This window comes from Lissotriton helveticus, chromosome 2_1 (assembly GCF_964261635.1).
Source record: "Lissotriton helveticus chromosome 2_1, aLisHel1.1, whole genome shotgun sequence".
NCBI classification, from domain to species: domain Eukaryota; kingdom Metazoa; phylum Chordata; class Amphibia; order Caudata; family Salamandridae; genus Lissotriton; species Lissotriton helveticus.
In genome coordinates this window covers 598502244-598530025 of record NC_136059.1, presented here as the reverse complement: position 1 = coordinate 598530025, position 27782 = coordinate 598502244, and the positions used below count along the sequence as shown (strand labels likewise).

Here is a 27782-nt window from a genome sequence, read left to right as displayed (position 1 = left end):
TATTTACCTAGATTGGTGTGAAAACCAACCCTGGCCACGGGTCAGTTAGGGACAGGAGATACCCCCAGGAAGGACAGTCCTTAACGGGACAGCAGGTGCAGACTGGACACCTCAGGACCGGACAGGAAACCCAGATTAGGATCAGGACAGGACCACCAGGATACGACCAGCACCCGCAGTTCGGAAGCAACGCCTGCGCTCCACCCTCTCTGCAGTTATCAGTCAGAACCCCGATTGGGTTAGCGAACTCCCCAGCAAAGTGCTCCGCCAGCACTTAAGGTTTAGTAAAACCTTAGAGTCTATGGTCAGATTCAGACAGAGTGCTCCGCAGCGCTCTGTAAATTCAGTCATCTATTGAGTGCGTTGGGTCAGTGACAGGTCAGCTATTCAGACAAGTCGGACAAATTCCCTAGGTGAACCTAGGCTAGTTATACTGTTTTCAGGTCAGTGTACCACCCCCCAATGTTGCAAAGTGTCAGAATCCCCAATTTCAATTGGTCCTAAGGTAGGATGGGTTAACACACCAATCAGAACAGACTTTTCTAAGGCCTAATTTACATTCTAGGGTACCGCCTAGCAAGATTTGGGTTCCCATGAGAAGTCGCACTGAATACAATAGAAAGAAATAGATTGTTAATAATGAAAAACATTTCAGTTTCTCTGGCTGGGTGAAGGTTCATCTTCCCAGGCACGTCTTGGCAGCGACTTTCTCTTGGCGCTGGGTCAATGCCACTTTGCCACTTCTGGTCCTGCGCAGTACTGCACTCCAAAATGGACTCCCAAGCACCCCATCACCCCTCCATGCCGAGGATACATGAAAAGTAAGCGAAAACAAATTAAAACATAGAAATAAATGAATGTACTACATATCATGATTTTGTACTTCAGGTATATCATTTAAAAAATATACTATGCAGTTATAGATTAGAGCAACACACAATAACACGAGAGCAACTGCACGAGCTTCACCACGTTAATACAGAAGCAGCCATCTTATGGCTATTACGCATGCGCACCTTTTCCCTCCAGAATTGCAATTACGTCACATCACGTGAGTATGACTAACGCATGCGCAGAAGCACATTTCTAAACAGCGGCCATTTTATTATACAAGGGTTATTCGTATTAATAAAACACATAGGCAAGCGTCACTAATATACACGCATATCAAAATAAAGAAAATTAGTAAACATACAAATGGTATTATAGGATTATAACAGATTCGAGGTTCTTGACTCGAGCAAGTCGCGATGCGAAATCTTGCTCTATCAATCCCCTCTTTGATGATATTTACTATCATCACAAATAACGGAACCAGATGCCAACTTTTCTTTCACACTTTGTACAACTCTATCTCTTCCAACAGGCGATTCAATTTTTCTTTCGCATCTTTGGTAGGGTGAGAATTTTTCACCCTTTTGTAGATCTGATTATTCATTTCTTCCAATTCGAGTTCATCCACACTTCTTTTCACACCTCTCGTATTCACTGGGTACTTCTTTGTGTGTTTGCGAAATTTACAACAGACGAATATGAGAAATAGGATAAAACCTATCACTCCAATTGGCATCAGTACCTTAAACAATAAGCTTTTACCTAAGCTAGCAAACCAATGACCTACATTGGAGAGACCATCGACCAGTCTCTTCCAGGCACTGTCAACCTCCAGTGGTTTGAGTTCCTTTTCCAAATTAGTAATGTTTTTCACATATCTTTTGAGCTGTACACTTTTGTCCGGAATGTAAGTGCAACAATGTTGCGCCTTCAGCATCCGGCAGACTCCGCCCTCTTTTGCTAATAAGGTATCAAGCGCAAGTCTGTTCTGCAAAACCATTGATCTGATCGCAACCATTTCGGTATTGACCAACAGAAATCCATGAGCTGTGTCAGTAGACAACACATCCACTATTGTGGATAATTTGCAAATTCTGTGCGTGTTCAGAACCACTCCCACTCCAGGTATCAGTGCACTAAAAATACTACCCATTATTTCACCTACGCTTTCTCTTTTGCTACGCACTAAGCCATTAGTATTTTCATTGCTTCCAGCAATTTCGTTCACATGGTATATTTTCGGGAAGACAATGCCAAAGTAGCAGCTTCCATACCAGTGATCCGGCAATTTGAAATAAGCCTTGTTTCCACATATATAATAAATTCCGGGAAACACAGGTTGTGACCCATTTTTGAAACCCCAACCTCCAATTACCTTGTAATTGTGCTCACATTGACTGGAACCAATGAAAATGTTATTATAATAACTAGTCTTCTCGCGGTGAAGACAGAGTTTCCCCTTCCTTTCGAAATCCAGCAACAAAGCAGGACCACTCCCACCATCTGAGGTGCTTTCCATGTTCTCAGCCCATTTAGGAGTTTTCTGTCCCTTATCATTTGCCTTTCTTTGGAAACTCTCCCTTCTTTTCTCTGCCATGTTTAGAAACATTTTCTCTTGTTCATGTAATGAACAGGTCAAGTTGTCCCTGTGTGCGTCATTCAGGTCTATGGTACCTATAGTCAGAAAGTATTCTCCCATATAACGTATAACGTCACTTTTAGAATTACAGGATTCAGATTTCCACGTATAGGAAGTTCAGAAAATATCACGTCTGAGTTAGATTAATAGTACTGTAACGGTCCTCTTTTATAAAACAAGCTTGCTAAAATACTACAGGAAATTCCGTAAGTCAAAGGTAGGTGGTGATAAGTCATGCCTTCAGCTACAGAAGTAGGTAGTTTCATGCAGACATAGCAATCTTCTATCTCCATAGTTTCTACATAATGTACTAACAGGTTTGCGAAACCATTTAAATGAGTCTGGTTCTTAACTCCATGATAATGTAGTCCTTCCTCATCTGGTGCTTCTAAGTCTCGTTTTCTTTGTCTGAGTGCTTTTTCACGTCTTTCTACACTTCGTGTTGTCAGTTCTTCAGTGTCGGTAGTCTGTGTAGGGTCAATATTAGTATTTTTGCTTACCATAAAAGGAATGAAAACTGTTAGTCCTATCCAAACTATTATTACTATAGCTACACTGCATATACATACTTTGCAGCATGTTTTGCAACAACTGCGACTAGGTCTACCATTCACTCTTGAATCAGACATTTTGCTCAGAAGAAGTTTACAACCCCTCTTTGTAACTTTGCACAGGTAGCTTACTCTGCACAACTTCAGGTGAGTTCGTCTTCTTCGGCAGACAGATCAGCAATCTGTTCTCCGTCACTTTCTTCAGAGATATCAAGATCCTCAAATTCTTCCAAAACTAGGTATGTCCATTCAGGATCCTGGTATTTTTCGTTCAGTCTTTTTATTCGATCACTCCTTCTTTTTGAGCTTTCTCCAGCTTGCTCTGCTATTCGTATACTTTTCCTTCTGTCAGCAAGTTTCTCTTCTACTGTTTTTATTCTCAGTCTTAGTCTCTTAATGTATCTTGGTTCGATATTTTTATTTTTCTTGAGTCTTTTGGCTGGCACTGTGAGTTGACTTTCTTCTAATGCTCGTTTATTTTCATTGGTTTGTGGCACTTCTGTTTCTGTCTCTTCCCTTCCTGTCTGACTAGTCCCAGGTCTTGTATCTATTTCTTCTGCCTGGTTACTAAGCTGGCCTGGTTCAGGTGAATTTTGGTTTTGGCTTTCGAATGTCTCTGTTTCTATGTCCTGAACACGTTGTTCTAGTTCTATCTGATCCTGTTCAAGCACTTCGATCCCTTGATTTTCTTCTGCTCGAACTTTTACACTAGTTCTAGTCTGTCCCTTTTCGATTTCAGGAGTTAGTGGAGGTGTGTCAATCACCTGTTCTGTCCCTGTCTGACCTTCCTCTTCGTCCTCAGACTTGACGTGAATCTCAATGATCTGAGGGTCTTCGCCTGTGCCTATCTCGACCTCTCTATTCCACTCTCTATCTTCGTAGGTTCGCTCTCTTGTTCTGATTGGGTCTTCAGTTAGGTCGATTATAGGTATCCAATCTTCTTGGCTGGTGCTCGGCTGTTCGTCATCAGCTACTTCAGGACCGACGTTTGCAGACCCCTCAGCTGGACAACCTTCAGCTCCAGGTTCTTCGTCCGGAATTACCTTCTGTGTATGGCTGGCATGGATCCACTTGGGAACGCCTGCACACTTCACCGCTGTCGTGGTCACCAGTATTATCTGGCGCTTTTCTCCCCACCTTGGTGCAAGGCAACTCGAACGAGTATGCTTCTTGATTCTAACCCATTCACCAGGAACCAATTTGTGAACTGGAGTTGTCGGGTTGGCGACGGCGTCTTCCCCAATCTGGCGAGAGATAGAACGCACTTGGTCACCCAGTTGCTTGCAGTACTCAAGTACCAAATCATCAGTAATGCTTAACAGTTTGTATCCTGGTACCCATGCTTGTCTCATCACTCTTCCCATTAGGATTTCATGGGGGCTCAGGCCTGTTTTCTGGTCTGGAATACTTCTGAGTCCCATCAGAACAAGAGGCAAGGCAGTAATCCAATTCATGCCAGTAGAGTCACACATTTTTGCCAACCTCGATTTTATAGTGCCATTTATTTGCTCTACTACTCCAGAAGCCTCTGGACGATGTGCACAGTGCAGCTTTTGTGTGATTCCAAATGCTTTACAGAGCTGAGCGATTACCTCATTCTGAAAATGTCCGCCTCTATCTGATTCAATAGTGACTGGAACCCCGAACCTAGGTATCAATTCTTTCAGTAACAGTTTGGCTACGGTTATGGCATCACTCTGTTTGGCAGGGTAAGCTTCCACCCATTTTGAAAACAGGCAGACAATGACAAGGACATATCTTTTTCCCTCACAACGAGGCATGGTGATGAAGTCAATCTGAATTCTTACAAAGGGACCCCCTGATTTCCCAATTTTTCCCAGTTCAACTACTGTTCTTTTGCCAGCGTTGAACTGTTGACACGTCAAGCACCTTTGGCAGAGTGATTCTGCTACCTTCCTGAACTTCGGGTTATACCAGGTCTGTTGAAACATCAGAACCATGGCATCCCTACCAGTGTGTGAATTTCCATGTATCAGTCTGGCCATAGTGGCAAGTAGATGCCTAGGTAACACAGGCATACCATTTGGGCCCACAATGACACCATCCTCACGTCTTGGTCGACAACCAAGTTTCCTCCACTTCTCTCTCTCTTCCGATGGCACAGCATGCTGCCACTCTCTCACCTCATCCCAGGTAGGCACTTCTTCAAACACCATAAGTTGGCAGCTGTTTCCAGTCCCTCCCAGTTTGATATTTATTGACATGCGATCCTTAGCACATTGTTGTTAAGCTCTCATTATCCCATTCCACTGGGTCCTCTGCGCCTTTCTTTGTCATCTTTATCAAAGGCTTGGCTAGGACTGCGAATCCCACAATCCATTGCCTGCAGTAACCTACAACTCCAAGGAACATTCTGACTTCTTTCTGAGTACGGGGTAACTGCATCTTTTGAATTATTCTGACTCTCTCTGAGGTGACTTTTCTGATTCCCTTTTCTATCTGGTGCCCCAGATATTTCACCGATTTTGAACAGAACTGCAATTTTTCGGGGGCCACTTTATGTCCCTTTTCACCTAGGTGATTCAATAGGGCAATGGTGTCAATCACGCAATTCCTATGACTTCTAGACGCCACCAAGAGATCGTCAATATATTGTACCAGCACAGACTTTCCAGGTAAGACTAAAGATTCAAGGCATTTTTTCAAGATCTGATTAAAGATAGAGGGGCTTTCTGTGTACCCCTGGGGGACACGATTCCAAACATACACGTGACTGTTGAAAGCAAATGAGAAAAAAAATTTGCTGTCTTGATGCAATGGGATCGAAAAGAATGCGTGACATAGGTCTATCACAGTGAACCACTCAGCATCCCAAGGAATCTGATACAGGATCACTGCGGGGTTCGGGACAATAGGACAGCAAGGAACAACGATCTTGTTTACCTTTCTCAGGTCCTGCACTACTCTGTACTTGCCACTAGGTTTCTTGATTCCAATTATGGGGGAATTACACGGGCTGCTCATCACTTCTTGTATGATGTTTGCTTCTAGCAATTTCTGTATTTCAATGGCAACTCCTGCTCTTACTTCGGCACTCATTCTGTAGGGCTTGGTATTAGGGTAAACTGCATTTTCTTTCATGGCTATTTGTATGGGATCTACATTTGCCATTAATCCTACATCCTTTCCAGTAAAGTCCCATACTTCTGGTCTTACTGTCTGTTGAAGTTCTTCAGGTAAGTCTTGTATAGTCATTCGCTTAATTTCTGAGTCAGGTCTGATTAACATTAATTTGTAGATACCATCTTCATCTGGGGTCTGAATTTCGACGCCTTTTGGTGTGCAAAAGATGGTACAGTTCATTTTGCACAGCAAATCACGTCCCAGTAAGTTCACTGGGCTGGTGTCACAGACGACAAATCTGTGCATTTCTTTAAAGTTCCCTATTGAACTCTCCATGGGTTCAGTAACTGGGGTACGAATCAATTGATTAGACACACCTACTACCTGGATTGCTTCTCCCGAGAGGGGTAGGTTTGGAACGTCTGCTGTTCTCACAGTAGAACGGGTAGCACCAGTGTCCAACAGAAAGGTGACATCATTTCCATCAACCTTTCCTTCAATGTATGGCCCTGACTGGTCTACCGGCAAGGAGGCGCCAAGTACACACTCCTTGTCCTCCCCTCTCAGGCCCCGTCAGTACTGGTCGTCACAGAAAAAGGTGTCATTTAACAAATACTGCGAAGTTGCTGCATTTCTGTTCTCATTGCCTCCCCAGATTTCTACGTCGTCACCCTGTGGTGATTTTCCTTTAAAATTAGGTTTTGGCGCTCGGGCCAATTTTACCTGTTGCTGGGTCTTTCTTGGTTTTTCATTCTGCGTCTGTGGAATTAAATCAGGGTTGTGGGCATTATCATGCTGTAAATACGGACACTCGCCTCGCCAATGTCCAATTTCTCCGCACTGGTGGCAGGGAAATTTCTTTTTAGCTTCCTCTCTACTCATTTCTGCTCGGGGCTTTCCCCCACCCCCAGGGCCTTGGTTCTGAGTAGTCTTATTTAACTTATTCAATTGCTTTTCCTGCTGTTCAGCTAATTTTACCTGTGCCCACATGACTTTCTCCTTCAGGGCCTTTCGCTTTTCTGCCATCTCGTCCTCACAGTACTTTGCGTACCGTAGGACCTCATCCATTTTCTTGGACTGCCAACAAATTTTATTATCTTTTATCCACTGACAAATTTCGGGTCTTAAACCGTTTACAAACCTGTAAATAAAATGGGTCATGTCCTTCATCTCGATGTTATCTATACCACTGTATGTTTTGAACACCTGTAACAGTCTTCCATAAAAAGAGTGTACAGTCTCGTCCCTTTCCTGCGTAGTTCTATCTATCTTGGTCCAATCAGTTTCCTTTGCAGGCACTTTTCCCTTGAGGTGTAATATTACCTGGTCATATTTTTTCATCACTTCATTAGAGGGTGCGCCTGTGACATGGTCCCTCGGGTATTCCTCACTAGGCCAACCTATGGCGATCTTACACTCGGTCCATAAATCCACAGGGACCACAATATCGAAGAACCCATCCAGGTCCTTCCATAAGCATTTCTGCACCTTTACAAATCTTTCCACCTGCCTGTACCAATCCACAGGCTTCTCTCGTAATTTCGGGAAATCATTTGTAAAGGACACAATATCCTGTCTGGACCACGGAACGTGCACATATTTTCCCCCTGGCACTTCTCGCATAGGGTATAGCTGCTCTGGCTTGTCAGCTTCTTTTAGAACGAATTCTGGGGTCACCTGTTTAGATCTAGCCTCATCTTTCTTTTTGGCCCACCTGGCTTTCCATTTTTCTACATCTCCCCATTTCTGTAATACTGTCAATAATTCTTTGACCTGTGCCTTCTTCCCTGACACATTCAGGTTTTCCAAATCTTTGTCTGAAAAATCTGCTCTGTACGGTTTCTGCAAGGGTTTCGATTTTGAAATATCTATTCCCATGCTAGCAGCAGTGTCTGTCAATTTCTCATGGCGTACTCGGGCATTGCGGGTAAGACTTTTGCAAATAAACAACAGTTCTTCCTCAGAGTAGGTATTTAATCTGTCTAATCCTACATTTCCTGCCATTAATTCTTCTATTTCTACTCTCAATTTGTAGAGATCTAAAGGTTTCGTCTGCGGAATTTGTTTTTCTAATTCTTGACTCCATCTTTCGATTTCCTCAGGTGTAACTAAGGTGACACTTCTAGTACCCGAAGTCGATTCCATTTGAATCTCCCTCGTATTGAAAGGATTATGTCTTTTCTGCATTCTTTTCCCTGTATTCCTAATGGGCAGATCCAATAGTGAGACTTCAGACTCGCACTCGCTCGTCTGTTCATCTACGATTAAGGGTTCTGGTCTGGGTTGTGCTATGACTGGGGTAATGACTGGAGGGTTTGGACTCCCTTGCCGGTCCCCATACAACGGAACCACTGGTCCAATAGTTACTGGGATTGTCAAGGCTTCAGGGCTTGTATTTAACTGGGAGATTTTCTGAACTATCTCTGCTCTCTGTTTTGCTAGAGCTTCTCGCTCCTTTTCTTCCAACAATCTCTCTAAGGATTTGTCATGTAACACCTGCGGGGTCAGAGTGGGAGCATAACTCGGGGCAGTGGGATGTGTCTCACTTGGTCCTTCACCATAATTAGGTCTTGGGAACAAACTTCCTGTACCTAGGGATCTTGGTTCCTTTTCGTATAGAGGTTGTAAGAACGGTATTCCTGAACCTGATGGTCTTGCCTCACCTTCGTAGGGAGGTCTCGAGAAAAAGTCGCTTTCACGGGAGTATCTTACATCCCCACTAGCGGGTATTCTTGGATAAATATCTCTTTTATCTACGGGACCTAAACTCTCGGTATAGGGAGGTATGAGGCAACCCCCTCCTCCACTGGCAGATCTGGCCTCATCCTGGAGATGAAGTCTTCGAGAATTATCCCCTTCACTGCAAGGTCGGTGTCCTTCATTATAAGGAGGTGGACTTCTTATAAACATATCGTCTAATAATTCATCATCCGACTCCCCAATGGGCACCCAATGTTTACTTTTTTCTGTCTTTTTCTCCCCTGGCATCATTGGAAACAGTCCTTCTACAATCATATTTTGTCTCCACTGTTTCATCTTTTTGGCTCGGGCTTCCTGCTTCAACTTTGGATATAATTTAGTTAACCCTTTATCCATTCGGGGCTTATCCCTTTCAAAAGCCTCAATCTCCCATTCTTCTAGGGCTTCGTACTGCGTTAATCTAGGTCTGGGATGTAAATCGTTCATTCGGGTTCTTAAATTAAATAGAATCCTGCTGTTAAATGTCCCTTCTAACGGAAAAGCCAATACTCCGTCATCTTTCGTGTATTCTGCCCAGTTTTCCAACCATACACATGTGTTGTACCCTTTATCGAACATCATGAAAGATGCGGGAGTGTTGGGTGGTGGTATGACAACACCTTCTCTAGTTTTAATCGGTTTGTCCTTTTTGAAGTAATTCTTTACCTTATTTATAAGAGACAATTTTCTCTTGTTTCCGTACATAATGTCGGTTTTAACTCCTTTCCACTGATCGTTCTCAAATCCCATATGCCGTGGATCAGGTCTGGTATGCGGTCTATACGAATGCCACATACGATTTCTACGAGTGACTCTGTTTACAAATCACTTCCAATCCAAGTGCGTCTTTTATTTTCGTGCAACCAATGAAATGCACGGTTTCAAATAATTTCGACCAATGGGTGCCCGGCCTTTTCGCGAGACAGTTCTCACGCTTCGGCACTCACCCCTCCTTTACAATTCCAGCTCCGCTACACGCCCGCTGCGTCTACCAATCCCAGCGCGGCACAGAGTGACGTCAGAGCAGCTTCGCGACTGACTCCCTCCTTCACAAGGTAACGGAAACTTTCTTTCTTTCTAAAGTGCTAGTGCTCGGTTATTTTACAACAAATACACATTCGCCACTGTACTCAAGTGTCTAGACAGGAAAGAATTTTGTTTCACTGCAAGTAAACTACTTCCATTTACTTTTCACACACTACGGATAGATCCCTTCTGCCTATCCTTCATACAAGCATTGGAGAACCTGCTACTTCCCTAGACTCATCCACCTTTCCGGGATATATCCAAGTCTATAGTTTCACCAGCGAGCCCCTTTGCTTTCACCCAAGCTCCGATGAACCTGCTACTTTTCCGGTGTGACCCTCACTAGGTTATGCCACAATAGGAATTTTGCCAATGAACGTCGTTGCTAACATTTATTTAAACATACCTTTTAGAAAACCCTAGTTAGTGCTTCCAGTTCTGCCTAACCTGCACCAACTTTCCTTGGGCCAGTGACCTCAAAACAAGTGGATTCTCTTCACCACTTGCTATTCAATTCCTCGGGATTTCCGACAACATAGAAGACGTTTTACAAATGAATGGATTAGTACATATATCAATATAATAACAAGAATAACAAATTTAAAACATTTCATAATATTTCAAAGCAAACATTCCAAGTGAGTGATCAATTCACCTGAACTGCCTACCCTCGTAGCAGCACTAAGGTTCGTTATTTAGCAGCATCCAACTTAGCTAGTTTAACTAGTCCTACCTAACCTTTAACTATTCCCTAACCATCCTCTGTGCTACCAGTAAATTACTGATAGAGATCGTAGGTCACCCGACCAATAATTTCACCACTTAGGTTTCGGGCCCATATACTTTCATTCATCATATACATTGATCAGATGACCTCACAATCTACTACCAATAACCATGAGTCCTTTCGATTGTTTCTAGTGTACCCGACTTACCATCCACCGTTACGGGTACCTATGACCACGATGGGTCAGGGAGCTAGCTGTAAAAGGAAAGGCAAAAAAATACAAACCCAACTTTAAATAACTTTGATATTTATCAAATGACCACGGACAACTGGGAAGTTTTAAGAATTTTATCTTAGTAATCAGTTTCGGAAATCATGAGGTTTACAGTTAAAAGGCAGTCAATGATCAAGATGACGAAAAGCATATAACCATAAAGGAACAGTGTAAGGGCAATCATTTAGATTTCTAGAAATAGTGAGACAGGAAACACGCTAAAAATTGGATGGGCAAGGTTATACAAGTATAAATTTATACTATGGGAAACGTATTTCATGAATATGAATGGGAAATTAGGAATCCTAAACAGCTCTAGTAAGGGTGAAAAGTGGAACACGCTATAATTCTAGTAAAGTACTTCAGTCAATTTTATAAGAGAAAATTATAGACCACATCAGGAAATTGCAAACTGCAATGGAGAAAATGATTTCGAAAAGGTAGGGTAACATAGGAACACGCTATGAAATTAAATGCAAATGACTTTAGGATATGCAATGGTTGCGGAAAGCATGGAAAATGTAACATATGCAAAGGTATGTCTTTATTGAAGCAAAGACAGGAAAATAGAAAGGTGCAGTTTAGAGTTTCAGCAAGATATTTACCTAGATTGGTATGAAAACCAACCGTGGCCACGGGTCAGTTAGGGACAGGAGATACCCCCAGGAAGGACAGTCATCAACGGGACAGCAGGTGCAGACTGGACACCCCAGGACCGGACAGGAAACCCAGATTAGGATCAGGACAGGACCACCAGGATACGACCAGCACCCGCAGTTCGGAAGCAACGCCTGCGCTCCACCCTCTCTGCAGTTATCAGTCAGAACCCCGATTGGGTTAGCGAACTCCCCAGCAAAGTGCTCCGCCAGCACTTAAGGTTTAGTAAAACCTTAGAGTCTATGGTCAGATTCAGACAGAGTGCTCCGCAGCGCTCTGTAAATTCAGTCACCTATTGAGTGCGTTGGGTCAGTGACAGGTCAGCTATTCAGACAAGTCGGACAAATTCCCTAGGTGAACCTAGGCTAGTTATACTGTTTTCAGGTCAGTGTACCACCCCCCAATGTTGCAAAGTGTCAGAATCCCCAATTTCAATTGGTCCTAAGGTAGGATGGGTTAACACACCAATCAGAACAGACTTTTCTAAGGCCTAATTTACATTCTAGGGTACCGCCTAGCAAGATTGGGGTTCCCATGAGAAGTCGCGCTGAATACAATAGAAAGAAATACATTGTTAATAATGTAACACATTTCAGTTTCTCTGGCTGGGTGAAGGTGCATCTTCCCAGGCACGTCTTGGCAGCGACTTTCTCTTGGCGCTGGGTCAATGCCACTTTGCCACTTCTGGTCCTGCGCAATACTGCACTCCAAAATGGACTCCCAAGCACCCCATCACCCCTCCATGCCGAGGATACATGAAAAGTAAGCGAAAACAAATTAAAACATAGAAATAAATGAATGTACTACATATCATGATTTTGTACTTCAGGTATATCATTTTAAAAATATACTATGCAGTTATAGATTAGAGAAACACACAATAACACGAGAGCAACTGCACGAGCTTCACCACGTTAATACAGAAGCAGCCATCTTATGGCTATTACGCATGCGCACCCTTTCCCTCCAGAATTGCAATTACGTCACATCACGTGAGTATGACTAACGCATGCGCAGAAGCAAATTTCTAAACAGCGGCCATTTTATTATACAAGGGTTATTCGTATTAATAAAACACATAGGCAAGCGTCACTAATATACACGCATATCAAAATAAAGAAAATTAGTAAACATACAAATGGTATTATAGGATTATAACAGATTCGAGGTTCTTGACTCGAGCAAGTCGCGATGCGAAATCTTGCTCTATCAGGACCACTACCTAATCCGCTTTAAAATCTTGGTAGGAGGGATAGCTGGCCCCATCAGTCACTCAGCGGCAGGCCGAACAGGCAGGGAGTGGGCAAAATTGGATAGAATGGATGCCCATTTGACCCTCCCCAATGCTGACATGTTTGATCCCCAGGCTACGGTAGAAGGGAACTATAAAGCCTACTGTGAATTTGTCACGGGAGCTCTGGATAGGATGATCCCGATTAAAAGGATAAAAAGTAGGAAGAACCCATCCTCTCCCTGGTACACGGATGAGCTGAGAATGCTGAGACGTGTATGTAAGAAGGCTGAAAGAAAGTGGCGTCTGAATTACCTAGAGGGGGAAAAACAGGAATTAAAAGCGGTACAGGGGAAATATAAGAAGCTGATCCTGGAGTGTAAAGCTGAGTACTACGCCAATTCTATCCTACAAGCCCCTAACAGCACGAAAGCTCTGTTTAAAATAGTTAGGGAGCTCTCCGCCCCGGCCTGTCTTGGTAATAAGACTACTGCGTCACAGGACCTGTGCAACAATATAGCCTGCCACTTTACAGATAAAGTGGCAAAGATTGTTGACAGGTTTCAAGGTCAAGATCCCGGTGACCCTGCTCCCGCAGAATATAAGGCGGAACCAATTCCTCTCCAGTCAGCCACCTTGGATAGATTTCCTAGCCTAAATGACTGTACATTTAACAGCTTGGCAGATAGTGTATCCTCGGGTTCTCCGGACAATCCTATGCCTGTAAAAGTCTGGAAAACATTTGGTCTTTTAACCCTCCCATGGCTGCAACGCATCTGTAATCAATCCCTCGAGGAGGGAGCGGTTCCGGATGGCTGGAAGCAGGCAGTGGTGACACCCCTGCTAAAAAACCATCACTGGACCCTGCCAAGTCGGAGAGTTACAGACCCATTTCCCTGCTCCCCTACCCGGTTAAAATACTGGAGCGGGCAGTGGGCGGGTCACTCTCCGGCTTCCTGGAGGAAAACCAGAGGCTGGACAGAGATCAGTTTGGCTTCCGCCCAGCACATGGGACGGAGTCCGCGCTGACTCTGATGCTGGACAAACTGAGAATGCGGGCCAACAGCGGGAATGTCACGGTGTTAGTGCTTCTCGACATGTCGGCCGCATTCGATACGGTTAACCACTCTATTTTGCTAGGAAGGCTCGAGGGTATGGGGGTGCGGGGATGTGCACTACAATGGATGCGCTCCTACCTCTCAGGACGACAGCAGGTGGTCACATTGGCACCCTTCTCTGCTAACAAAACGGCAATAGATCATGGGGTCCCTCAGGGGTCGGCCATCAGCCCCATTCTATTTAACGTATACCTACAGCCGCTCCTCCCCCTCATTAAATCATTTGGGGTGGAGGTAGTTAACTAGGCAGACGACACGCAGCTGGCGTTCTCCCTGGAAGGGAAACACGCAGTCACAATGGACACATTCCAGGAATGTATGCGTGATACAGCCAGGTGGCTCAGGAAGAACTCCCTACAGTTCAATGGGGAGAAAACAGAGGTGTTGTACTGTGCCCCAGCAGGATTAACCAAGCACCCACCGAGGGAATTTAGACTTACCCCGGAGGAGGAGCCAGTGCCCCCGTCTGACACTTTAAGAAATCTAGGGGTCTTGCTTGATAAAAATCTACAAATGGAGTCACAGGCCAATAGGATAGCTGGCGTGTGTTTCGGTCTCCTACGGATGCTGCGCCGGCTCCTCCCGATCCTGCCAGACGACAAAAGGTCGCTGGTGGTGAGGAGCATGTCCAGAGCAGGCTGGACTATTGCAACTCGTTATATCTGGGGGCGCCTCAGTTTGTCATTGACAGGCTGCAGAGAGTGCAGTCGGCAGCGGCAAAGCTGGCACTAAAAAGAAATCGCCGTGCCTCATCACACCAAGCCCTACGGCATCTGCACTGGCTGCCGATCAAGGAGAGGGTACTATTCAAGTCTCTGTGCATGGTATTTAAAGCAACGCATGAACAAGGCCCAGCTCCGCTGCAGGGGTGTTTCTCCTGGTACCGGTCACAGAGACAACTCCGATCGGCTGATGCAGGTCTGCTGGAAGTCCCAAGAGTCAAGCGGGCTAGGCTGGGGGGCAGGGCCTTCCGGGTGGTTGCGGCGCGCCTGTGGAATGAGCTTCCCTTAAGCATCAGACAGAGTCAGTCCCTTATGAGTTTCAGGCACAGCCTGAAAACTTGGCTTTTCCCGCCGACTTGTTAGTGCTTCTCTGCGCCCATGATTCTTCTTCATCTGAGTCTGATATTGTAAAATCTAAAGCGCCAGGATACCCGTAGGGTGACAGTATGCGCGGTATAAAACCTTCATACAATACAATACAATACAAAAAGGTGTTTTAATATTATGAGGCAAAAGGAAGAAACATAGCAAACCTTTCGCCTCATATCATACTCGTGTTGTTTACAATTGTATCCTCAGCTGGAAAAGGGGCGGGGTAGGACTGCATATGCGCTTGTTTACAACAGATCTCGAGTGCAGCCGTGCTCCGCTGTTTCTCTGAACGCTAGTTATTCATTATTTCCAAAACCTTTAGGTTGAGTTCAAGCTATACAAAATTGCAACTACAAAAAAAATTTGCTGATGTCCTTCTGACCTGCTTCATTCTATAAGCACCTCTGAAAGTGGATGCTACTTTCTTTCGCTTTCATCACTCTATGAGAGTGCAACTGTTTTCTTGCCTTTTCTCTATTCTGTATGCTGCTTCCTATTTAACTCTCCCATTTGCTTTCCAGGTTACTGTCCCACCCTTTCATGTTTAAAAAAAAAAACGCTATTGGTTCCCAACCCACCACTGCACACATCAATGGCATTTACTTGCTCCGCTCCAACTTCCAGCTCCTCAAAGCCTCTCTAGTCACTCCAGTCTGTTACATTAAAAAAAAAAGGTTTTAGGAGGGCCGACAGCTACAACTTCCTAACAGACCACTCCTTTCTGAAAACTTTCAAGTACCTTTTATCATTCTTTTTTTTTAGCACCGAGGGCTTTGATATCATAGAATAATTCATTAAAAAAAAATGATCGCTACATGGCAACACATGCGCATGTATGTGTCATCTTGCTGGGGCCCCTGTAGCTTCATGACACAGGCATACAAATAGATAATTGCATTTTTTAGGTCTCGTAGAGGCGTGGCCTGGCAGCTGGAAGCTGCTGCCACGCCTCTACGAGAGATATTGTTCTAAAAAGGGTACCGTAAGCCCCGCCCCTCCTTTTCAATGCTGGCTTCCCATTGAAAAGGAGGGTTTTCAGTTGCTGCCCTGTCTGCTTTTTAGACAGCCCCTACGGACACAGTGGCCTGTTTTCTGCTTGTCGTGACTTTTCTTATCTTATCTGCTTGTTTATTTAACAAGCAGATAAGAAGTCTTGCAGGCGGAGAGCGGAGGTGCAGGGGGCACGGGAGTGCAGATCTCCCAGGGCAGGGCTCTCCCTCCCAGCGTCTGCTGGCAGACACTGTAGCAGGGGAGAGTATCTCCCCCGCCCTCCCACCTTCAGCCTCTTCAGTTGTTAATGCTTCCTTTTCTTGTAGTTTATTCCCTTTACTATCTATGGCTCTTAATCCCCCTCTTGTGAACATGACTTCGCATCTGTGCTCTCTACTGTTCTCTGGTCCATGCTTTCTTTCGTGCCCTGGTTGCCCTCTCCGGTGTATGTTGTCGTCCATCCTCTGAGATAATATGCTTTTTCCCTCTGGTCTGTGCTGTCCTCTCACTCATGCTCAGCTGCCTGTCCGTTCTCAGACCCAGGACGGTATTATGAGGTGTAGCCTCTTCCTCCAGTCTTACAGGCTCCCACAGCAGAGTTACCCCTCGAGTTACGCAGCCTCTTCCTCCAGTCTTACAGGCTCACAGCAGACCTATCCCTCGGATTACACAGCTGCTTCCTCCAGTCTTACAGGCTCCCACAGCAGAGCTATCCCTTGGGTTACACAGCCTCTTCCTCCAGTCTTACAGGCTCACAGCAGAGATATCTGTAAGGTTACACAGCCTCTTCCTCCATTCTTACAGGCTTCCACAGCAGAGCTATCTCTCGGGTTACACAGCCTCTTCCTCCAGTCTTACAGGCTCACAGCAGAGCGATCTCTCAGGTTACGCAGCACACAGCAGAGCTATCTCTTGGGTGACACAGCCTCTTCCTCCAGTCTTAAATGCTCACAGCAGAGCTAGCTCTCAGGTTGCACAGCCGCTTCTTACAGGCTACCACAGCAGAGCTAACCCTCGGGTTTCACAGCCTCTTCCTCCAGTCTTACAGGCTCCCACAGCAGAGCTATCCCTCGAGTTACACAGCCTCTTTCTCCAGTCTTACAGGCTCACAGCAGAGCTATCTCTCAGTCTACACAGCCTCTTCCTCCATTCTTACAGGCTTCCACAGCAGAGCTATCCTTCAGGTTACACAGCCTCTAACTCCAGTTTTACAGGCTCGCACAGCAGACCTATCTCTCAGGTTACACATCCTCTTCCTCCAGTCTTACAGGCTCAAAGCAGAGCTATCTCTCAGTCTACACAGCCTCTTCCTCCATTCTTACAGGCTTCCACAGCAGAGCTATACTTCAGGTTACACAGCCTCTTCCTCCAGTCTTACAGGCTCGCACAGCAGAGCTATTTCTCAGGTTACACATCCTCTTCCTCCGGTCTTACAGGCTCCCACAGCAGAGGGATCTCTCAGTCTACACAGCCTCTTCCTCCATTCTTACAGGCTTCCACAGCAGAGCTATCCTTCAGGTTACTCAGCCTCTTCCTCCAGTTTTACAGGCTCGCACAGCAGAGCTATCTCTCAGGTTACACAGCCTCTTCCTCCAGTCTTACATGCTTGCACAGCAGTTCTACCCCTCGGTTTACACAGCCTCTTCCTCCAGTCTTACAGGCTCACAGCAGACCTATCCCTCGGATTACACAGCTGCTTCCTCCAGTCTTACAGGCACCCACAGCAGAGCTATCCCTTGGGTTACACAGCCTCTTCCTCCAGTCTTACAAGCTCACAGCAGAGATATCTCTAAGGTTACACAGCCTCTTCCTCCATTCTTACAGGCTTCCACAGCGGAGCTATCCCTCAGGTTACACAGCCTCTTCCTCCAGTCTTACAGGCTTGCACAGCAGAGCTATCTCTCAGGTTACACAGCCTCTTCCTCCAGTCCTAAAGGCTCCCACAGCAGCGCTATCTCTCAGGTTACACAGCCTCTTCCTCCAGTCTTACAGACTCCCACAGCAGAGCTATCTCTCAGGTTACACAGCCTCTTCTTACAGGCTCCCACAGCAGAGCCATCTCTCAGGTTACACACCCTCTTTCTCCAGTCTTACAGGCTCCCACAGTAGAGCTATCTCTCGGGTTACACAGCCTCTTTCTCCAATATTACAGGCTCACAGCAGAGCTATCCCTCGGGTTAGAAAGCCTCTTCCTCCAGTCTTACAGGCTCACAGCCGAGGTATGTCTCGGGTTACACAGCCTCTTCCTCCAGTCTTATAGGTTCACAGCAGAGCTATCTCTCAGGTTACACAGCCTCTTCCTCCAGTCTTGTAGGCTCCCACAGCAGAGTGATCTCTTAGGTTACACAGCCTCTTCCTCCAGTCTTAGTCTCACAGCAGAGCTATCTCTCGGGTTACACAGCCTCTTCCAGTCTTGCAGGCTCCTACAGCAGAGCTATCTCTCCGGTTACTCGTCCTCATTTCATCTAGTGGAGCAGGCATGCTCCTGGTCCAGCTCCCCTCTCCTGCCTTAGTCTCACAGCAGAGCTATCCCTCAGGTTACACAACACTTCTAATCCGGAAAATATATTTAGGTACTTCACATAATTCAAAACGCATTCATTCATAAATCCATCCCAGGAATCTGAGTGATTGGTGCTCTGTGCTCTTTTGTGAATGTCACCAGTAACCTATACCCCCTCATTTATCTTATTTGATCGTTGGAATGCACCCCACTTGATCGATAATCTTAACCACATAGCCTTTATGCATTCGAAATACTGGTGCCCCCAAACACCTCTAATTTTGCCTTGCACTCCTCTAAAAGAAGCATTTGTAATGCAATAGGTCTCGCAGTTACGCAAGTTTAAGCTATTGGCATTATAAATACCAATGTCCTCTACTTATGTTTTAAAAACAAAAATAAAAGGCATTGTCATTTGCAATGTTAATAGTCAATAGCAAATGCCTTTTATGTTTTACAGAAGATAAACAAAATAAAAAACCAATGTAAGTTACAATGTCAATAGATCAAAATAATGTAATTGCGAGACCTATTGCATTGTAAATGCTTGTTTATTTTTGCCAATGCTGAAGAGCATTGTCAGAAAGCACTGGCATAGTCAGTAAGTTAGCATTGCGACAAAGCCAAAATGCGAGACATATTGGTTTTGCCAATGCTTGTTTAAAGAAGCAGCCTTCATCCGCAAATACTTTCAGTTCAAATCTGCTGAGTCACAGTGAGGAGTTGATGGCTGCCCAGAAATATAAACTATTTTTGTAAGAAAATAACTGCATATGCCAATCAATCAATCGTAGCATTTGTATAGCGCGCTACTCACCCGGAGGGGTCTCAAGGCGCTGGGGGGGCGGTCTGCTACTGCTCGAAGAGCCAGATCTTGAGTTGCTTCCTGAAGGATAGATGGTCCTGGGTCAGCCGGAGGTGGATGGGGAGGGAGTTCCATGTCTTGGCTGCCAGGTAGAAGAAGGACCTTCCTCCGGTGGTGGTTCTGCGGATGCGTGGAACGGCGGCGAGGGCGAGGCTGGTGGATCGTAGCTGGCGAGTGGGAGTGTAGAAGGTCAGGCGGTTGTTGAGGTACCTGGGGCCCAGGTCGTGGAGAGCCTTGTGTGCGTGGGTGAGGAGTCTGAACGTGATCCTCTTGCTGACGGGGAGCCAATGCAGGTCTCTCAGGTGTCCGGAGATGTGGCTGTGTCGGGGGATGTCCAGGATGAGTCGTGCGGAGGCGTTCTGGATACGTTGGAGTCTTTTCTGAAGTTTGGCTGTGGTTCCAGCGTAGAGGGTGTTTCCGTAGTCCAGTCGGCTGGTGACGAGTGCCTGGGTGACCGTCTTCCTTGTTTCGGTGGGGATCCACCGGAAGATCTTTCGGAGCATACGCAGGGTGTTGAAGCACGACGACAAGACGGCGTTGACTTGTCTGGTCATCGAGAGGGAGGAGTCCAGGATGAAGCCCAGGTTGCGTGCGTGGTCCGTTGGCTTGGGAGCGGTGCCCAGGGCAGGGGGCCACCAGGAGTCGTCCCAGGCGGAGGGCGATGATCCCAGGATGAGGACTTCCGGCGTGTCTGAGTTCAGTTTCAGGCGGCTGTTCTTCATCCACTCGGCGACGTCTTTCATCCCTTCGTGTAGGCTGGTTCTGGTGGTGGCGGGGTCGTTGGTGAGGGAGAGGATCAGCTGGGTGTCGTCGGCGTAGGAGATGATGTTGAGGTTGTGTTGGCGTGCGATGGCTGCGAGGGGGCTCATGTAGACATTGAAGAGGGTGGGGCTGAGTGATGATCCTTGTGGTACGCCGCAGATGGCTTCGGTGGCCTCGGATCTGAACGGGGGGAGGTGGACCCTCTGGGTTCTTCCGGTGAGGAACGAGATGATCCACTCCAGTGCCTTCTCTTGGATTCCGATGTTGTTGAGGCGCTGCACTAGGGTGCGGTGGCAGACCGTGTCGAACGCTGCGGAGAGGTCCAGGAGGATGAGGGCCGCTGTTTCCCCGTTGTCGAGCAGGGATCTGATGTCGTCTGTGGCTGCGATGAGGGCGGTCTCGGTGCTGTGGTTCGCTCGGAAGCCGGACTGCGAGTGGTCGAGGGATCCGTTCGTCTTGAGGAAGGCGGCAAGCTGTCGGTTGACGGTCTTCTCGATGACCTTGGCAGGAAAAGGGAGGAGCGAGATGGGACGGTAGTTCTTGAGGTTGGTGGGGTCCGCTGTAGGTTTCTTCAGGAGGGCGCTGAGCTCGGCGTGCTTCCAGCTCTCCGGGAAGGTGGCGGTGTTGAAGGAGGAGTTGATGATGTCCCTGTTGCGGGTGGTGGTGGGTCGTGGTTCTTCTGAAGTTGAAGTGGACACAGCTGTGGTCCGTCCAATGAAGTCCGGTGGAGTGGCTGAAGGAGATGTGCTTGCTGGAGGAGAAGACGGGGTCAAGCGTGTGGCCGGCGTAGCGGGTGGGGGTGTTCACCAGTTGCTTGAGTCGGAGTTTGGCGAGGTTGTCCAGCAGGGTGGTGGTGTTGGTGTCGTTGTTGTTCTCCAGGTGGAAGTTGAAGTCCCCTAGGAGGATGTAGTCAACAGAGGGGAGGGCGTGCGGGCTGATGAAGTCTGCGATGTCTTCGCTGAATTGTGTGCGTGTGTGTGCGTGGTCCCGGGGGTCTGTAGATGAGGGTGCCTCTGATCATTAAAGATCATTAAAGAAAGATCTACAGATCATACCGCTTCTAATGTGAAAATTGTGCTGTTTACATGCTAGTTTAGTTTACGTCTGGGGAGTGTGCACCATCTCTTGCAAGTGGATGATTATCTTGCCTGCTCAAACCTTTGGACTAAATGCAGAATTCGCCAATTATTTTGTCAACATTAAAGTATGTGTTTGCCAACATTAAGTATTCACCAATGCACACAGTTCATAGGTATCTAAAATTTGGTTTGATAATTAGTTTTTTAAAAGTTGTAATATTTAGCGATTTCAGGAATAGAACTATCACCTATTGCAAAGCCCAGTGATTTTATCTGTGCAGCATAAATGTGAAAGAGACACCACCTTGTAACCTACTCTCGGTGTTGAAAAGGAAAACTAAAGAGGCCTCATTGATTGAAAAAATAGAGATGAGATATTCATCATATTTTGGTAAAAATCCCAACTACCTTACTCTTGGTTCCACCACGTAATCGGGCAATGAATCTCATCACATTAAAAAGTCGCTTTTATTTCAGCAACAACAAAAACAATACCATCATGTAATCAATGACTTGCAAGTAACCCCACCCCCGCCACCCCTCCTTGATCCCCCATGAAATATCCCGATATCGATTCCCCAATGAATTTTCCCCCAAATCGATACCCCATGTGTTTTCCCCCATATCGAATCCCCCTTGAAATTTCCCCCATATCGGTCCCCCATTAAATTTCCCCCATTCATTTTTCCCCCCTATGGATCCCCAATTTTCCCCCTCCTTGAACCTCGACCCCAACCCCTTATCTCTGTTTTTTCTCTGTCCTAAGCTATTCTGCCTGCCCCAACCCTTCCTGCCTACCTCAATCCCGTACAAATATGTCAACAGGAAAAAATCCGGTAAAGGTGTTTTTCCTGTCCCCCCACCCTTCCCCTAAAATGTTATTCTTGGAAATGCAATATAAAAAATGCTTTGCCATATAGCCAGCATAAATAAAATCCATAAATAACAGCTTGTGAAGGAAACAAAAGTTTTAATGAGATAAAAACTCTTCAATAAATATCAAAGCTCAACCAAGGAAACCCCAATAAAGGAAAGACTCTTATACAATCCCTCAACCCCACGGAGGCAAGCCCAAAATGTAAGATCATTTGTCCTTAATATTTACAATGTACAACTTATTTGCAATGAAAGACAAATGAACCCTAACTGGTCTGAAAAACTGAAAATCGTCTTTTTCAATATCATCATGCGATAGCCAGCTAATATCGTTAATGATGCCGAACTGGTGAAGCTCTATATTGAACTTACGCCAAGCTCTATCGACGGCAGAAAACGTTTTGGCACCCCTCCAAACCTGCGTTGGCACCAGTGCTGTAAATATGATTTTCGTAGTAGACCAGGATGTCACAATTTTTGCCAAGTCAACTTTAACATCCAGTAGAAGACCCAGGCCTGACAGCTGCACAAAGTCATTCTCACCCAAATGTAGCAGTAAAACCTTAGTTAGTGGCCTAGAAGAGGCCAATTCGTATAAACTGGGCAGCAGCTGACTCCACCGCATACCACTCTTACCAAACCAGAAAATGTCAGTGTCCTCAAAACTAAATCCCAAATTTGAACCATAGAGGCTTCGTTCAGCTTGTTTGGCCGACCATCTCACGAATGAGTGTCCGACGATCCATACCTTCACCATGGATGCCAGTGAAGATATTCGGGGACCTAGAAAGAGATAAATGTTAGCAAGAACGAAATGATTTCTAAAAGTCATTCAAATCTCTAACATATTTTAAACAGCAATTTGATGTCCAACGGCCTAAACAACGTAGCTGCTGCAAGAAAATACCCCTTCTGACAAGCTGCTCCTATTCAAAAAGAATGTGTACCAAATTCGAAAGGGTTTAGACCTAATAAAAGCAAAGATTTCTTAGTTCCGCTAACAGCTGGGAAGCAGTTAGCGCAGATCCATCCTGATGATGAAAAATAAACTTATTATGGTAACTTTCAAACTCTAAACTGTAACCAAGCAAACCATGGGCATAGCTGACCGCTAAGTTACCGCAACACCACAGTAGCCCCTTTACCTCTTTGGTCCGTTTTGGATGATTCTAAATTAATACTCCGTGAATCTAATGAGGTTGACACATTGGAATTCTTAAGACCCTGAATAAACGATTTTCTTAAAAGATCAGATATCCTGAAAGAGTGTAGGCAGTGTTGGTATAATTCCCCCAAATAAGGCAAAAGATATAGGTTTGCGCAAGTTGTACCTCTTCACCTTAGACCATCCTAGTAAAATCCTCCTTCCCAACTCTCCCAAAGAGGGGTCATAACTCCAAAAGCACTTATCATAGAAAGAGATGCCTGAAAGCTTCCCCGCAATAGTGGTAGCATCTTTAACCTTGTCAAAATTGCTCAGAGCAAAACGCAGTATGTCATCGTTAAGTAGTAAAGAGCCTATTTGATCATTGTTACGACAAGTCGCACCTGACTGGAGAAATTCTGCCCATGCCCTTCTGTAAGCTAAACGTGTGCTGATAGCAAGAGAGTGGTCCACCAACATCCTTATCTTCAGTCTGCTAGAAACCATAGCTCCTGAGGAATCTGAGTCTTTTCTGGATCTGCTGTGGGTACCAAACCACGGAATCGCTGCCACTGGGAACGAGAACGCATCAGCTATATTATTGTCAAGACCAGGAACATGCTTCACTCTAAAAGTTATATTCAACATTAAGCAACCCAGCATAAACCTCTGCAACAATTTCAGCAGGCGCTTCTCTTTTGCCCTCTGACCACTAACTAGATCAACAACGGTTTTATTGTCGACATGAAAAAGCAGAGATTTATTAGCCAGAGACTTGCCCCAGTCTGTCAAAGCTACTATCAAGGGAAAAGATTCAAGGATTGCAATACTGCGCTTCTCAAACAACCACTTCCAAAGCCATGGTTCCGCGTACCATCTCCCATCCCGGAAAAGTCCAAAACCGTTATCTCCTGACGCATCGGAAAAAATCTGTATGGACCGCACAAATTGTTCATCAAAAGACCTCATAGGTACACCATTGAAACTTTTAAGAAATAATAACCAGACCTCAAAATCTGATCTCATGTAAATAGAAACTCTGACCCTCTGGTGTAATGACACACCAGCCATAGCATAGCCCAACCTCCAACAAAAAGATCTCCCAGCTTAATGCTCTGTAGGCAAAGTTTAGGTGCCCTAATAAATGCTGCATCTCAATCAGAGTGAGTTTTGTCAATGTCTTGGCATGATCTAAAAGATTCACAATTTCTTGCACCTTAACAACTGGCAACCTGGCTTCTATTTTAACTGTATCAATTTCAATGTCTAGAAATATGATACATGTCTCCTGCCCTTCTGATTTCTCCTCTGCCAGAGGCACACCTAAATCTTGCCTCAAGGTCTGGAAAAATCGTAGTGCCTTACTGCACTGTTGTGATCCCTCTTGGCCAACAAAAAGAAAATCGTCCAAGTAATGAGACACTAGCATATATCCTGATCTAAATGAGAAAATCCATTGTAAGAAAGAGCTAAAGTCTTCAAACAGTTGACAAGAAACTGCACACCCCATAGGTAACACTTTGTCAACAAAGAAATGGTCTTGAAAATGTATACCAAGCAATTCAAAATCTTGGGGATGAACTGGAAGTAACTGAAAAGCGGATTTTATGTTGCATTTGGCTAACTCCGCTCCTTAGCCTGCCTTCTTAACCAAATCAAGAGCTACATCCACTGAGACGAACTGAACTATTGTGTATTCCTTGGCTATAAAATCATTTACTGACAAACCTTGTGGCCAGGACGAATGTTGTATCATGTGAAATCCTCCTTGTGTCTTTTTGGGAACCACTCCTAAAGTGGAAATGATAAGATTGGGAAGGGGCCAAGAGAGGAAGGGGCCGGCTATCCTACCTTCGGGAATTTCAGAGTGTAACTTGTGGGCAATTATGTGTGGGGAATTGCTTTGCAGATTTCAAATTTTGTGCAAATAGGCATTGCCTGGGACCTTGATAACCAAGCTTAAAGTCCTCCTTAAAACCCCACTCCAACTTTAAAGCTTTCTTCCTAAGAGAGTAAAATTCCAACAGGCTGTTGTAGCGAATGCTGAGGATGTATCCCACGTGCCCACCCCTCCTGGAGTGGGTCTGTTAAGAAAGGACTGGGGAGCAATAACAAGCCCACTGGCTGTATGCATCGTAGGGGGAGGCCTCTGGGGATACATCCATTGCACCCATAATTTGTTATCCACTTCACCCAGGTTTTTCTGTATCTAACACCAGACGAGCTCTGAACTCTTCATCATAATGTAGCCAGGCAAAACTTCCAAATTCTGCTTGAGTCTTTCTGATTGTATCCAAGTATTTGAAAAGTGAAACCGAACGATCCGGAAACTTTTCGCTTTAAACACTTGCAAAAATCAGAAAGGCTGAGGTCCATGAATCAAAACTAGTGGGAACCTTGGTTCTCTTCGCCAGCTCTCAAGCCTCCTCCCTAGAACCTTCCTTGGATTGGAGTTCCCTATGCATCAACTTGAAGACATCTACAAATTCTCAGTTTCAAATGTGTTCTTAAGTATGCTTATTAAAATGTGAACCTAATGACATGGACAGCCCCATGTAGGGAAGCCGTTTAAGCCTAAGGTTTTGTCCTTACCATCCTTCTCCCATTGTGAATTTGTGCTAGATGCCAAAACTTTGTCTTCAATTGTATCTGTTTTAGGAGAGATTACATTCTGTAGCTTTGAAGGAGACCCACAATGGCAATAAACCTTAGCCTCTGCAGTTTTACTGACAACTGTATCTTCTTTAAGTTTTCTAAAATTGGACTTATTCTGACTATCAGAGACCGACTCACCTGATTGACAAGTCTTGTCCAGCATTGCACGTCTCTTCGTATTGGCGCTGTCAGATGCCTTAGAAAACAGCTCTAGCTCCTACAAACTCCTTTCAGACTCTTTCATCTGCAAAAGATAAGCTCGGGAAATCTTGTAAATAAGCCCCCCTGTTTGGAGAGAAAAGGGTAGACAATTTAGTGTAACTAGCGAGCTCACCATCTTCTAGATCAGATAAATCATCCTCATCATTAGCCTGAAAACCCAGTATACTCCCACTGCAGGATGGCTGAGCTCCATCCCTCACACCACCATCAAATTGCTTCCAGTTCACCGCTTTTTTGAACTGAGAGAGCCTATGATCAGGTAACGGTGTTGGGAAAATTGCATCAGCATTCTTAACTTGGTGTCCATGAGGTGAACAGGACGCTTGAAACCTGCTTAACGGCGGTTCACTGCACCTGATGCCCCTTCTGCAGCCCCAACATAGCGTTGGCCTGCAAGTCGCAATTACTTGCAGACGTGTGGGGTGTCCTTAAATTGGCCGGGCATCGCCAAACTATCCTTATCCTTTGCATCAATTCACACCCACCTACCCAAATTAGGAGGCTCACTACCTGCCGTAACAGAACAAACATCTGCGCCACCAACATCATAGGCTGAACAACTAGCCTTGGTCATTAGATTTTCAGGCAATCACAGTTTAAATCAGAATTTACAACAGAAAAACTACTTGTACTAGCCTTTGAGGCGACAACATTTGATAATTTGAGAATTTACAACAGAAAAACTACTTGTACTAGCCTTTGAGGCGACAACATTTGATAAAACCGAACTATTCAATGATAAATTGCTAGTATCAGAAGAAATGACAGGCGAAAGTAGCCTCTCGCAAAAACCGTAAACCCCAGCCTTAGACAATTGAAATTTAGTATCAAAATCGGAATGTCACGTCTGTTAGACAGTGTTGCATTCAAATCATCCTGAATATCACCAAAACTGCTTAAATTTAATTCGCCACTGGATGGCGCCAACGTCTCACTGTCAGCCAAAGTAACTCCCTCAGAAATTCTAGATATCCCTTTAAGAGAGGCTGACTTCCTGGTAAACTTGCCCCTGACTGAGCGTGTGCGAGCCCCCTCTTCCCTTCACCACAACAGAAGAAGCTGGCTGATGAACAGAAGTAAGATGGAGAGCTTCCTTTGATATTTTACTCATGGCATTACAAACGTTTACAGACACAACCTCAGAGGAACTATGAGATAACACACAGGCAACCACTGCAGCAGACACACCTTCAGAGGAAGCCCTTTTCTTCAAAGACAAACCAGTCCAGGCCTGACAAAAAACACCAGGGGCTAATAAATCCTCCCTCCCAGCCTGGCATAATACTCTAAGAGCCTACCTCATATCAGCAGAGGTTCCGCCATAACTAAATGACCATGAAATTGAGCGTGCTGTCTCCTACCTCGCTCAGGACCCCTAACTGGCACTAATTAGAATGCAGTGTTTTCAAACGGTGTATTCTAAAGCAGGCGCCTCGCCTGCACGTGCTCGCTCTGGGCGATACTAAATGCCTGAAGCAGCTCAGGTGTGGACATTCTTTGAATGCCACCCCCTAGCCCCCCATTTAGAATATAAGTATTTTTGTAGGTCGAGCATAAACAGTCTGTTGTCTGTACTTTGTGGGGCCTGACTCCTCTCACGCTTTGCATTGGCTTTTGTGTGTGTCGGTTATAAATCATAGCCTACAAATGGCTAATGGTGGGTGTATGTCCCACCTTTTCTCGCAAGTTCACTCCCAGTTAGTATTACCGTG

The 27782-nt window shown here is 45.3% G+C and overlaps 1 protein-coding gene and 2 long non-coding RNA genes across 3 annotated transcripts in view; 2 read left to right on the top strand and 1 right to left on the bottom strand.

The window, feature by feature from the left end:
• Positions 1-27782, top strand: part of LOC144818167 (baculoviral IAP repeat-containing protein 1-like) — a 1283508-nt gene that overhangs the window by 137174 nt on the left and 1118552 nt on the right. The gene's annotated exons all lie outside the window — the stretch shown is intronic.
• LOC144818168 (uncharacterized) overlaps positions 1-27782 on the top strand; it is a 65607-nt gene that overhangs the window by 29678 nt on the left and 8147 nt on the right. The window lies entirely within an intron of this gene.
• On the bottom strand, positions 22029-27453 carry LOC144819443 (uncharacterized). Its single transcript, XR_013607373.1, has 3 exons — positions 27369-27453; positions 25987-26133; positions 22029-22832 (listed from the first exon to the last, which is right to left on the bottom strand). It is a non-coding gene; the product is annotated as an uncharacterized LOC144819443 (long non-coding RNA).